Source organism: Neovison vison, chromosome 9 (assembly GCF_020171115.1).
Source record: "Neovison vison isolate M4711 chromosome 9, ASM_NN_V1, whole genome shotgun sequence".
NCBI classification, from domain to species: Eukaryota; Metazoa; Chordata; class Mammalia; order Carnivora; family Mustelidae; genus Neogale; species Neogale vison.
The window spans coordinates 29,341,414-29,351,569 of record NC_058099.1 but is presented as its reverse complement, the minus strand read 5'-3'; positions in this window follow the sequence as shown (position 1 = coordinate 29,351,569).

Genomic DNA, 10,156 nt, shown 5'->3' with positions numbered 1-10,156 from the left:
TTGACAGATCACAAGCAGGCAGAGAGACAGGCAGAGAGAGGAAGGGAAGCAGGCTCCCTGCTGAGCAGAGAGCCCAACGCAGGGCTCAATCCCAGGACCCTGAGATCATGACCTGAGCTGAAGGCAGAGGCTTTAACCCACTGAGCCACCCAGGCACCCCTTCTGTATTATTTTTAACAGCATTATTGAGTTATAATTGACATACAATAAGAGCAGAAGTTTTTAATTCTTATGAAATCTTATTTATCTAATTTTTATTTTAAAAATTGTACTCTTGGTGTTATATTTATGAAATCTTTGTTGAATCCAAACTCATGTAGATTTTCTTTGCATATTTTGTTTAGAACTTTCAATGTTTTAGAATTTTTGTTTAGCTCTATGCGCTATTTTGTATTCATTTTGGGGTAAGGTGTGAGGTGTGGATCAAAGTTCATGTATTTGCATATGGATATTCAATTTTTCCAGCAACATTTACTGATACAGATCTTTTCTCTGCTGAATTACCTGTGTACTTGAAGACCAGTAGTCTATAGGTGTGTGAATGTGTTTCTAGACTTTATATTCCTTTTCATTGATCAGTCTTTTTCTGTTTTCATCCATACCACATGGTCTTGATTAGTATGGCTCTATAATGTAACTTGAAGTCAAATATGAGTGTTAGTTTTCCAACTTTGTTCTTTGCAAAGTTGTTTAGATTCTCCTGCACTTTGCATTTCTGTATGAGTTTTAGAATCATCTAGTAATTTTTTTAAAGTATTTTGAGAATTTGATTTGGAATCTGTTGATTCTTAACTCAATATGGGATAAACTGATACCTTCACAATTTTAAGTCTTCTGATTCATGATCGATGAACACAGTGTATCTCTTATTTTTAAGTCTTCCTTTTATATATATATACATATATACACACACATATACATATATATATATTAAAGATTTTATTTACATATTTGACAGAGAGAGAGAGAGAGACAGGGAAAGAGGGAACATAAGCAAGGGGAGTGTGAGAGGGAGAAGCAGGCTTTGCAATGAGCAGGGAGCCCCATGTTGGGCTCTATTCCAGGACTGTGGCATCATGACCTGAGCTGAAGGCGGACACTTAATGACTGAGCCAGCCAGGCGCCTCTAAGTCTTCCTTTTTTTCTCAACATTGTTTGATAGTCAATATATAAGAATTTCACATATTTTATCAGATTTACCCTTAAAATTTCACATTTTACTGCTATTATAAGTGGTATTATATTGTTAATTATCATTTTCCAATTGTTTACTACTATTATGTAGAAAAAATTTGTTTTTATATATTGATCTTATATCCTACACTTCACTAAACTCTTTTTATTAGTAAAATAATATATTAATAATTAATGTTATTGGGGCGCCTGGGTGGCTCAGTGGGTTAAGCCACTGCCTTCGGTTCAGGTCATGATCTCAGGGTACTGGGATCGAGTCCCGCATTGGGCTCTCTGCTCAGCAGGGAGCTTGCTTCCCTCTCTCTCTCTCTCTGCCTGTCTTTCTGTCTACTTGTGATCTCTCCCTGTCAAATAAATAAATAAAATCTTTAAAAAAAATTAATGTTATTGATAGCATAGAAACACAAAGATACGAAGGGGTTGTTTATATCTGTAAATGTTAATTTAAAAATAAAGGATATAAAGCAAATATAATTACATATTAAAATTTAATTAGGGGCCCCTGGGTGGCTTCAGCTCAGGTCATGATCTCAGGGTCCTGGGATGGAGCCCTGTATCCGGCTCTCTACTCAGCAGGGAGCCTGCTTCCTCCTCTCTTTCTGCCTGCCTCTCTACCTACTTGTGATCTCTCTTTCTGTCAAATAAATAAATAAAACCTTTAAATAACTAACTAAATAAAATTTATTTAATATGAATGGTGGTTAATAGGTTTTTATTTTTTTCAGTTTTTTAAAATGTTTGACATGTTTTTGTAAAAAGATTGTGACATTAGTTACAGGCTGTACTTTTCATCAAACTTAGCAATCCCTTTATCCAATTAGGGTTTTATGACTTAAATTACATTGTCTTTTGAACATAACATTATTTTTATTTTTTCTGTTTTGTTATCTTTTAATTTATAAATAACATAGAGTTGTAAAATGATGACTTGAAAGGTTTTTTTTGTTTGTTTTTTGTTTCGAGTTTTTATTTAATTCTGGTTAGTTCTGTTACTTTTAGATTCATCAGCTTTGTACCTAGATGATCATGTTTTTGGTCATTAAAAACATGTACAATCTTCATTTCCTTTTTATATTGCACTGGCTAGAATCGCCAGTACAATGCTGAATAATGTCATTAGAACAAACATTCCCACTTCTTAGTCTTGAAGAGTCTGCACTGGTTAAGTTTAAACCACTGATTTTGTTCTGGGTTTCTGTCTTTCAAATCTCTTCTTTTTCTGCCTTTTTTGCGCTAAGTATTTTTTACAATTCCATTTTATCTCTATGTTTGGCTTCTTACTTATAATTCTGTTTTGTTATTTCATTATTTGTTTTATGTTTATAGTACAATCTATCTTTAAGTGATATGATACTACTTCACAGGCAATGTAAGAGTCTTATGATAGTATACTTCTCTTTCTCCTCTCCTGGACTTTACAACATTTTCATCATGCATTCACTTTTACCTACTTAATTGAATATCTATCCTTGCAGTTTCCTCAAGGATTGTTCTTTTGTCTTTGGGGATATTAATATTCTGAGAGTTCTGATAGGAAGAATGAAGCATAAAAATACATGTTTTTCTTTTCTTTACCATCTTAGAATTCAAGCATAAATAGATATAATTCAAAGCACATTGCTATTAGGAGGTATCCACTAAACATACTGCTAGAGTTCAGAGAGAGAGAGATCAGAAAACTTTTCATAACTGAAATGGTAATTGTTGTGGGTCCCGGTGTTGATGGGATACCAGTAAATGCTTTTAAAGTAGAGAATTACATGAAGCATGGATGGAGAGAGCACAGGCCTTAGAATCAAGCATGTTTATGATCCTAGTTACAGTAATTAATAATTATGTGATAATGAAAGTTTCTTTACCTCTGTGAGCCTCATTTTACATATTTTTAATTGGAAAAATAATACCCATTCTTCAGAATTGCTGTGAAAAGTAATAATGATATATCTAAAGCACCTAGAACAGTATTGGTCACACATGCACTGAATAAAGATTAGCATTCTGTGCATGATGTCAGTTATGCTCCAGGAGGCTTAATCTCGATGCAACATATGGGATTATTTAGTGGTAGAATAAACTACAAAATGACACAAAAATGAATAATAAATAGAAAATGGGTGGAGAATTAGAACTCCCAGAGGCAGTTTTAGTTTATCGTTGAATTCTTTCTGAGTTCCAGGAACTATGCATGTAGAAGTCTGGGTCCAGTCAGGAGACTGAAAGAAGACAGTAAGATAAGCAGGAAAAATTTCCTATAAACAATGATTAAATATGAGAAAAGAGTAACTATGAGATCTGAGCAAACTCTATGTGGTACACTGGAGCTGGATAAGAATACCCAAGGAAGTACAGACTTGGAAGGGGTTCGACCTTGTTGAAGAGATGTGATTTAGTCCACCAGCGAACAGAGAAGTTAGGGGGTTTGGCCAGGCTGGGGCTGCTAGGCAGGCAGCAGGCAGCACCACAGAATGCAGGTGGGGGAGCAGGTGGTCAGTGATAGGTGGTGTAAGTGTGCTAACGGGGGCAGAGTGGCCTTCGAAGCATATGGAACGTGTTGGGGGGTGTCTTGTGCCAGTTGGGACAAGAGGCCCTGAGATTGTGTCTACTGTGTGAGAGCTCTGCTTTCTGTGTGTTTTCTTAAGCCTGAGGCTATGAGGTAACAGAGGGACTAGGTTTTAATCTATAGTTGGGTGACTTTTCCATTGGATATCCTCATATCCACAACATAGAACCTCAACCCATACTCAGAAAGTTAGGAAAGGCTCTTCCTCTTGCAGTGTCCCTCAAGCACCTCTACACGAGCTTAACATCATGTCCATTCAAAGGAGAAATACCTAGAGGAACTCCACTGCTTATCGCAGAACATATATTGAAGAATACATTCTGAGCAGAAAGGCAAGAAATTGATACTTGACACACTGCCACATGGTGATTCAATGTTGAATAAAACAGGATTTGGGATTAGACTTTGTGGTTGAGGACAGTCCTGAGCAGATTTTGGGTAAACAGCTATCCACATGAGTTGCTGCAGTTTTTACTGCTATGATGAAAAGGCAAAGCAAACGAAAATGATATTAATATAAAGAAAGATTTCTTATTTGGAGATTTTTTTAATTCTAGAAGGTCATGATAATCTTTGAAGATAAGATTTTTTTTTTAAAAGATCTATTTTTTTTTCTGTTTTAGATAACTTTCATTAACATTTCTTGCTCTGGGAGAAAAAAAAATTCTTCCACTAAATTTCCAACTTGCCTAAAGGGCATAATGCTGATTAGATTTTAACCAGGATAGGCCTATTTTCTCCTTGGGTGAATCCTGTACTTCTCTCCATGCCCACACCATAAATACAGGACTACCTTTTAATCATTGGGTCTTACCTTATTTTAAGATATAAAAGTCAGAATAGTACTTTTAAACCGTTCAGAGATTTGCCCATTTAGATGTATATTTGGGGGGTATGAAAATTAGTCTTTAAAATATTTCTGAGAAATGTTTCTGAGAAAGGTAGTCAGTCATTCCAGGATTATTAAACAAGTCACCTAAAGACAGTCTGGCTTACAATCAGTCTTCAAGTCTGAGCAAAGTCTTTCCTATTTTTAGGGTCCTTCACTCCATTTCAGTAACAGGAATGAAGGTGAGGGACCCCATGCTGTTCCATGCAGAGGTGAGTCCCAGAAGCCTGAACTGACTCAAGCGATTTTGTATAATACAAGGATATGTCTGCGAACAGGCTAGAGAGCTATTTATTTCCATTCCAGGCACAGATCTTGTGTTTTGAATCATGAGTTCTTTTTTTCTAGTATATGTTAAGAATGCTTTACAAGTGTTTGGCATAATATAATGTTGCTAATAAAGTTGAGTTTCTTCTTAGGCTATGTTCACATTTCTATATTCTCTGGACATTGTTCCTACGAAGAGATGTGAGCAGTTTTCTTGCCAAAATATTGTGGCTTCTTAATAAAGCTGAAGGCTTATGCCCCTGCAAACTCCATAGCTCAAACTGGATTAAGTCTTGATGATGTTATATATGTACAAATAAAAATAAATTAGAACCATGATATATGGAACAGAGAGATTCAGATCTTTTCAATTCAAGAAGTCAACATGAACAGAAGGCTTTTTATGACTCATTTACGTTTGAATCCCAGTGCCATGAGAATCCCACAGTATTGGAATAGCACACTGGTATATCTTCAACTCACCTCACTCCTGATTTTGAAACTTGGCATTTTCATTCTTGAGTGCATGTTTGCAAACCTCATTTTCTCATAAAGCTAAACTGTGGCTTTGAGAGATAAACTTCTCTTTCTAGATTCTTACTCAAATGTCGTTAGCCCTGATCTTATGCCTTTGGACCCACTGTTTCTCTGTCCATAGTCCACTTCATTTTAATGGTCAAACTGTAGTTACCTACATTTCTCCTGGGCAGCCACACCCCCAAGTGCCTCGGCAGATAGCCCCATAGCCGTCATGTTCCCACATGTCAGGGGCAGCTCTATTTTGGTCCTAGATTGAGTGGCAATAAATGGAATTTTTCTCACTGGTCCATTATCAAGGCATAAGCTGCCCTTTCCCATTATTTCAAACCTCAGGAGGAAAAAAAAAGCTTTCCTTTTCAAAAGAGAAAAGGAATGGGTAGAGAATAGAAAGTGCAGATAAAAGAGAATTGCTAACCTCAGGCTTCTGAGATTTGACCTCCTCTTCAGCTGTTGCTTCAATAGCTGGTTACATTGTTAGAGCCATCTCTCCTTGAAGATGAATCTGCTATTCAAGGGCATGTTGCTTGGTAGCTAGCAAAACACCAAGGACAGGACCGGCATTGAACAAATTCAGAAATACACTGGTGCTAGCATTTACTAAAATACATATATTTGCTTCTAAAGTTTTGCTTTTGATTCCAGAGTAAGAAGAACTGTCTAATATCTCCCCAAGGTATATGGTAGGGATGATGGCTCAGTCCCCAAGAGTCAGGTGAGATCGTTTTGGTTGATATACTGCCTTAAAGCTCAAGATAGATATCAGACACATCTTCACACCCTATTTTGGGGGGAAGGTCAAGATATTTGGTAACGAGACTTCCTTGCAGTTTCTGAAGGCAAAAAATGTTGGAGTCCTCTTAGAAGCTGAATGTATCCATGTAGACTGACAACTGTTAGTCTCCTTGGTACATATTTGAAGGTAATTCTATATGGGAAACAACCCATTTTCTTTTCAACCTATTCTTTCATTTGACTTATATTCAGAAAATTTCTGCCTGTCCATCAAAAGTTAAATACAGACTTGTAAATAGTGCATGCCTAGCATTTTTCCTGTCAGATAAAGTAGAACGGCAAAAGGCCTTTTCTTTTAAAAGATGCTACACATTTATTAAACAAAAAATTGATACAGGTGTATAGTAAAAAATAATAACCAAACGATAGCCATTCACAATTAGCCACCTGAGTTTCAGTGGGATGTGACATGTCAGCAGGATCTCCAGAGGCCCCATCCGTCAGGGCTGACATGAAGTCAATGATTCTTTCCCCACACCCTTAATTACAGTTACATATTGCTCAAAAATGACTTTCCCTGAGTGTTTGGGAACATGCTTACGTGTTTCTTCCCTCTTAAAATTGTATGATCACATTTTATTTCTCTCCTCTAACACCAGTCTACCTCTAGCCTTCCTATTATAGCAAAGCTTCCTAGAAAAGTAGACTCTGGGCTATCTTCATTTTATCCCTGTCATTTTATTTTTTAAAATTTCCTATAAATATTGGAATGTTATCTTTGATACGTAGGCAAGCATATAGGAGACCTATATGCAAGTTATAAACCCATCGCCTATGCAAGGAGAACATTACCAGTATCACTCCACTTACTAAAGTATTTCTTCCCCCACCCCACATGCATACTTTGACTCTCATTGTAAGATGACCATTATTCTGAATACTGTGTTAGATGTTCTTTGGCTTCTTTATTATATACATACATTCATATATATATATATACACACACACACATTTATATATACACACACATACATATACATACATTAGTATGTATATATGTATAGATATACATACACATATATGACATGCTTAGTTTTGTTTCTTAGCTTTATAAAAAGATTATACTATGGACCATCTTCTGAGACTTGCTTATGCATCTGCGGCCCATCCGTCATGTTGCATATAGCTGTATCCATTCCACTCTGCTGCTGAATATAACATGTTTTCTATCTCTTCTTCTGCCAATGGACATTTGTTTCATTTTTTTTCTCCATGATTAACACCACTACTATGCACATTCTATGTATGGAACTTCTGTCTATGATATAAACCTAGGAATGAATTGCTGGGTTTTCATTCACTCATTAGTTTACTACTATTCCCCCAGCCCCCATTCAAAACTGTTCCCACTGAAGTTGCTAGTGAGTTTCTTTCTTTTTAAATTTATTATTATCATTATTATTATTATGAGATAGAGGCAGAGGGAGAAGGAGAGAGAGAATCTTCTCTATTTTTAGAGGAAAGAAGGGGCAGCGGGAGTGGGAGAGAGAATCTTAAGTAGGCTCCATGCCCAGTGTGGAGCCCGACACAGGGCTCCATCTCACGACCCTGAGATCATGACCTGAGCCGATATCAAGAGTTGGATGCTCACCCGACTGAGCCACCCTGCCATCACATTAGTGAGTTTCTAGTTATAATACGTAATGAACACTTTTCTGCAACTTATTATTGATATTTATTCACCGTCACTCTCCTTCCTGATATTCTCTCTCCTTTCTTGTCTTTGGTGCTATTTATTCTTGTCTTTTTTTGGCCTCTTTCCTGTTTTGTCTTAGATATCTTAAAAGTCCTCTCCATTTAGAGGGCTGTTTTGCTGTTTATTGGTTGGCATCTATTCTGGTTATTTATTGATGTATAACAAACTACTCAAAAATGGAATGGACATACATATACACATATGCATATGCATATATAGACATATATATATATACACACACACACACCATACACACACACATATATATATACATATATTTTTAAAAGATTTTATTTATTTATTATTGGTCAGAGAGAGAGCACACACAAGCAGGCAGAGTGGCAGGCAGAGGAGAGAGAAGAAGGCTCCCTGCGGAGCAACGAGCCTGATGCAGGACTCAATCCCAAGACTCTGGCATCATGGCCTGAGCCAAAGGCAGTGGCTTAACTGACTAAGCCACCCAGGCATCCTACAAATACATATATTTAATATCTTTTTATTATATAATATATATATATGAATAGTTCAGGTAGTGGATGGCTGGGCAATTTTTCTGCAGCACATTGATTGGGGTCACTTGGTGGGTAGGCCCCCAAGATTGATAGGGTCTGGTAGGCCCCCCGATTTTTTCGCTCAAATATCTGACACCTTGGTAGGAGTGGTGGAAGCCTGACTCAGCTGGACCCTTCTCCTTCAGGGCCTCTTCATGTCATCTCTCCAGCAAAGGAACAGACTTCTTAGATGGTAGTCAGGGTTTAAAGAGTCTAGGGAATAACCTGCCCATTGGTGATGGTTAATTTTATGTGACAATTTGACTCGACTAAGGGATACCCAGATACATGGTAAAACGTTATTTCTGGGCATTGTCTGTGAGGATGTTTCTGGAAGAGATGCATTTGGACCTGGAGACTGTATGAAGAAGGTTGCCTCCCAATGCGGGTGACCATCACCCAATCTTCTGAGGGCCTGGATAGAACAAAAAGGCAGAGGAAGGGTAAATTTGCTCCCAGGGACATCCACCTTCTGTCCTCAGACACTGGTGCTCCTTGTTCTTAGGCCTTCATACTCAAACTGGGACCAATTGGCTCATTTGGTTGTCAGGCCCTTGGGTTTTAAACCCTGGAGCTACATTGCTGGGTTTCCTGGGTCTCATCTTGCAGGCGGCAGATGGTGAGACTTCTCAGTCTCCATAATAGTGTGAGCCAATTCCTCATAATAAATCTCTTTAAATATATGTATATTACTGGTTCTATTTCTCTAGAGAACCCTGAATAATACACCATCTTCTTAAAGATTAGGCCAGGAATTGGCTCTGTGTTATTTCTCACGTACTCTACTGGTTAAAACTATCTAATGGGGAAAATATGTTTTCTCATTATTGTTTTAAATAGTATACTCTTGATTATTAATTGGGAGCTTCCTTTAATGTGCCTGTTTACCATCTGCTTTTCTTTTTCAGAGATTTGGCAGTTTTAATGCTTTATTTTCTGATATGGTATTTTTTAAAAAGTAATTTTTCAGATATCTTTGTATAATATGGACTTAATCATTGTCTATTACATGTTTTACAAATATTTTCTTCCTACTTGCAATAACTTTCATTTGCTTTGTAGTATATTTTCGTATACAGAATATAAAAAGAATAGTGTAATCAAATTTGTTCATTTTCCTCCTTTATAGCTTTTGAGTTTGCTGCCTTGCTTTGAAAGAATTATCTAAAGATTTGTGGCAATATAGTTTGCTAATAGCAGTACAAAATAAACACACCTTTCATAATGTTCTTTAAGGTAAATAAAATAATCATAAACATGTCACCATATTGAATTCAGTTTAGAATAGCTCTATTATAATGATGTATGGGCACTAACATGAAGGATTGATTAGCACAACAAGAAGCACAAGCCTTTATATGAACTGAGCTTTGTAAGAGATGCTATTATCTCCTGGGACTTTATTTAAATCAGACTCCTGGCAGCCATGTGTCTTTTCCCCTGTGTTTGGTGATGAGTTGCCAGGAGGCAAAGTCCCTACCCATCCTTCTGAGCTTGTTTAATGTAGGAAGATACTTGTCTCCGGCACTGTGAGAGCAGAGGTATTTGTCCAGAGAGTTCCATTTAAAGGGTTCCCTTCCTCCTCTGTCCTATCTTAATACTAGCTTCAGATATTCTTAATTTCACCTTTATTAATCACTTGAACTTTATAAGTCTAGGACCCCATC